Raw genomic sequence first — 4,981 nt, 5'->3', positions numbered from 1 at the left:
AACTCCAATATACTTTCTAGAGAATCAACTAGACAGTTAGACTCAATCAATAAAAAAGTATATCAAAAAGTTTTTATCTCAATCGCTCGATTTGATCTACACTCAAGCAAATAGAAATTTGCGAGTCTTTATCAAAGAGAGATAACTTGGATGGTACCAAAGACTAATATCCAAGTGTCAATCAATTTAAATCAACAACCAAAAGGTCGGATATTCTAATTGATTGAACAACGCACAACCTGTATTATTTCAATTATATAAACAAATATAATGCGGAAAAGAAATAACACAGACACCAGAATTTTGTTAACGAGGAAACATCAAATGCAGAAAAATCCCAGGACCTAGTCCAGATTGAACACACACTGTGTTAAGCCGCTATAGACACTAGCCTACTCCAAGCTAACTTCGGACTGGACTGTAGTTGAACCCCAATCAATCTCCCACTGATCCAAGGTACAGTTATGCTCCTATGCCTCTGATCCCAGCAGGATACTACGCACTTGATTCCCTTAGTTGATCTCACCCACAACTAAGAGTTGCTACGACCCAAAATCGCAGGCTTTGACAATAAACAAATCTGTCTCACACATACAAGTCTATCAAAGGATCAATCTGACAGATAAACCTTAAAGGTTTTTGTAACACTCTGTGTCTTTCTTCTCGGGTTTAACCAAATCCATTAATCCAATTTTACAATTTGAATGCCTAAAACTATACTAAAAAAATCTTTTGAATAGGTTGCCTTAAGAATAAATGTTAATGTCTCATAGAAAAGTCTGCCTTATGTTAAACGTGGGGTGCTGTAATAGTAACCCATGCATCTGGGCACGTGTCACGTTTTTCTAAGGCATATAAAGAGAAACCGGAGAGAAAGAGGGGGGAGTGATTTCCTCTTCTTATTTTCTTCTCTTTCCTTCCTCTGCTACCGAAAAATTGAAAGAAACCAACTGAAATCATGCACATCTAAGTTTTGCAGAGACATAAATATATTTAGGTACTGATGCTGTCGATGTTGGAGCTGGTGCTTGTTATAAACTCTCCTCCCATTGAATTTGTTGGAAAACGAAGAAGTTAGGTTAATGTCAATTTAGGCTTTTATGGGATTCACTGATTTTACTTCATTCCTAGTGATATTAAAGTATGGGGTAAGTATATTTTCATGTCAATTCTAGGGTTGTCAATTTGAATCTTCTTCCCCTTTCTCTTTGGTCTCGGTGATCCGATAAAGTTCTTATTGCACAAATGAAGAGATGTTTTGAACAATTTAGTTTTGGAAAGAGTTTTGTACTAAAACTAAATGGTTTTCTCTTGCATGTGTAGATTAAATCTTGCAAAAGGTAAATTTCAGTTTTGTAAGTTTTCATGGTCTGGTATGACAACTGATTTTGGTGTTTATACGATGGAGGTTAGAGGCCAGTTCACATGATTTCTAGGGGATAAAACTCCTTTACTCTTGCACCATCGAGAAGAGATATTGCTTAACTGTATTTTGTTTAAGTCCTATATAATTTTAGCAAAATTGTTGGAGTATGAAATAAAAGATTATTTGCTTACACTTGGAATTCTAGTCCTGTTGATTAGAATGAAACATATTAGATTTGATATAAACACGTTTAAGAAAATGAGTGGAATGCATATATATCTTCTTTTAACAACTTAATTGTTTACAAATCGAATATCATCTAGTTTGCTAGCATAATTGTGCTAATGGTTTAATGTAAAATGTTGAATGTTTTAAGAATTGTGGTGTGAGAAGGAGACGCGGGTTCTTCTTAGAATTTGAATTTGCAGGTGTAGAAGCTATAATAGGAGCTTAATAAAACAAGGCAAAAGTACCTCTCAACACCAACTAAAATGCATATGAAGTGTTTGAGAAAAGTCTCTAAAGAAGCAGAGGTAAAGTTCTTCTGTTTTCTTTACTCTTTTCAATAAGTTGATATTCTTTCCATAAATTAATAAATGGGGTATGTAGTGTACACCTAGAATTTATGATTCATCATTTTGGATTTTGAAAATTTAGAGTATCTTCATGCCGGTGAAGTGAGTACGTAAATGAGTCGTTTCATGAAAATTGCACAGACAGCCATATTGAGGCCTATTTCTACGTGTATGGGTAATGTTTTAGACGATCTTTTCTTCACGAAAAATGTTCCCCTAAGTATACCATGGGGAACATTTTTGGGTTTGTGGTTTGGTAATTATACCATGGAATATATAGGCAGTTGGAACTGAATCTCCTAGAAAGTAGTTCTTGTTACTGTTTTGCTGGGTTTTTCTAGGGCACTTGGACTCTGAATTAGCCTTTGGAGCCTTCTAAGAAGTTATAGATGGACTTCTCTAGTTTTCATTGAAATATTATTTGTTGAATTCCGTTATATAGCGAAGTCCGTAGAAATTTTACAATGTAGTCACTCAAGCTGGAAAACTGGAAGGCTTGGCTGTCATGAAATTTTTAGTATGTTGATACAGTACCTCATCCTTAAGACCGAACAGTTGTGGCATTTTTAGGGAACTTCTGTGTTGATTACACTTTGGCTTCTCATTTAGTGTTGGTCATGGAGACGTTGTTTAGACCATTTTGCACGGCAAAATGAGTGAAACTGGTGGAACTCATTGTAGTGAATATTTTGTTCTTGCAACATTTACTTGCTAACCTAAATGAATGCACTTGAGATAAAACTTTGCAGTAGAGTGGTTATCTATATATCTTGATGATTCATTTTGGAAATAGTATAACTATTAGTCACGGGCTGGTCCTAATATAAATTCTATCGTTGTGTGAGCGATGTCGATTTCCATCGGGGCTTGTTCTTTGGTATGAATTCATGTAACTGTCTTAGTAGCCAGCGTGATGATGGGAAAGTTAGTATGTGATGATGGGAAAGTTAGTATGAGCTGGAAGTGCGTTCATTTCTTTCGAATCTGGTGATAATTAATAGTTAGCGTAAATGTATATCGTGCTTCACAGATATGTCTGCTTAAATTATTTGGGTTTCGACACGCTATTTACAAATGAATTCGACGATACTTGCAAATATAGCTTTAGAAATCTAGAATTAGTATCGTGGACCTCATGGTATTTGTGAATCCCATTTCTTTCATTATTATTTCTAATTTGCAAAAATATTACTACTTCTGATCAGTTTAGTATTTAAATGTGCTTAATTGTATACCGACGAGAATCCAAGTGCTAGGTGAATTAAATTCGCAAGGGATTAACCAATTCTAGTAGATAGTGTTATTCTTCCGGTTTCTGAAAGCTTAATTATTGCGCTATGGGTTGAATTTATTTTCTGTTATAGTGGTATTTTTCTTATTAATTGGGAACAGAGCTACTGTATAGCTAGTGCAGAAAATGCTTGTCTACCTGTTGGGTTTCAGGGAATTGTACAAAAGGAAACTATCACATTTTTAATAATTAGGTAGAATCTGCTTGTACATTAATAACATTTTAAAGAGTTCTGATGATAAACTTAATGTAATTAGTTTGTAACTGTGTTTGTATATACTTCTTATCTAGTGTGCGCACCTGTGAATTTGATTGGTTAATTAGATTATTGGGAACACGTTAGTGCTTTATGAAATGCAGGTCAGACAAGCTAAAGGCCGACGGGCAACGTACCATGGTACATGGATAACTGTTGTTATCCAGTTTGTACCATCCAATGTTAGATATAGTTATTGCAAGAGATAATTGCTACTTAAAGTAGTTCATATTATCTGGTAAGAGATAATTGCTACTAACAAGGGTAGTTCATATTATCTAAATAAATATTTGACGAACTACGGTCGTGCTTGATCCTTTCGAGCAACGGAGAGGGTACGTAGGCAGCCGCTATGCGGTTCAGCACAACTCTACAAGGTGGTTCATATCATTTGGAAGTCTTGGTTATTGTTTTGCAGTTCATACCATCTATCCAGAGATGATTGCAACCTTGGAAAGTATATATCATTGGCAACTGGCCAATGATGGCTGGTAACCAGAACTACCTTGATATTGAAAACTGGCCATTTGTTATTTTTTTGTAATTGGTCGTCTGTGGATTTGGCAACTGGCCGTCAGTTAATTTTTGGCAATTGGCCGTCTGTGAATTTTTGGCAACTGGCCGTCTGTGAATTTTTGGCAACTGGCCGTCTGTGAATTTTGACGATTGGCCGTCTGTTAATTTTTGGCAACTGGCCGTCTGTGAACTTTGGCAACTGGCCGTCTGTGAACTTTGGCAACTGGCCGGCTGTTATTATTGGCAACTGGCCATCAGTTATTTAGGCAACTGGCCGACTCTTATTTTATTTTTGGAAATTGGAACTCTTGAAGTTCATTTTATGAGTATTATGGTATGAGACAAATGCTCATAGAATTCTAACTTTGAGACCAATGAGATTTCTTTTCAGCAGGATCTCGACTTTGTTGTCCGGTAAGAAACGATTGTTACCTACTGAGGTAGGGATTTTATCAATGAACATAATTTTTTTTCCTTTTTACTTGAGTGGCGTTTCAGGGAGTTGGAGCTTGCCAAGCGGCCGTACCCGACTCGTTGGGAGCAAAAAATTTCTGATCCGTTACAGTTTTGTTCCGTCTTTTAATAATAATCAAGGTGAACAGGAACCAATTGATAATCCGGTCTTATATTCCCGAAGAACAGCCTAGAGTTATCAATCACCTCACAACAATCTTAATCGTATGGTAACGAAACAAGATGTTGCGGAATCACAAACAATGAGACGAAGATGTTTGTGATTACTTTTTATATCTTTCCTATTGGAGATATCAATCTCAAACCAATCAATCTGATTGTACTCGTACGATAGAAGATGTAAGATCAGATCACACAACTACGATAAAAGTAGTATCGGCCTGTCTTCACAATCTCAATGAAGTCTTTAAGTCTTTAACCTGGTTTTAGAAGAACAAAACCAAAGATTAAAGGAGAATCGACTCTAGCACGCAAACTAGTATCACACTCAAGGTGTGGGGATT

At 36.1% G+C, this 4,981-nt stretch overlaps 1 long non-coding RNA gene across 1 annotated transcript; it reads left to right on the top strand.

Annotated features, from left to right (window-relative positions):
* Positions 1-902: 902 nt before the first annotated feature.
* LOC113320971 lies at positions 903-4,485 on the top strand. The gene is made up of 2 exons (XR_003346379.1): positions 903-1,148; positions 1,795-4,485. It is a non-coding gene; the product is annotated as an uncharacterized LOC113320971 (long non-coding RNA).
* Positions 4,486-4,981: the final 496 nt, after the last annotated feature.

Source organism: Papaver somniferum, chromosome 11 (assembly GCF_003573695.1).
Source record: "Papaver somniferum cultivar HN1 chromosome 11, ASM357369v1, whole genome shotgun sequence".
In the NCBI taxonomy this organism is placed as follows: Eukaryota; Viridiplantae; Streptophyta; class Magnoliopsida; order Ranunculales; family Papaveraceae; genus Papaver; species Papaver somniferum.
Note: the sequence above shows the minus strand (reverse complement) of the source record. Positions and strands in the feature narration are given on the sequence as shown.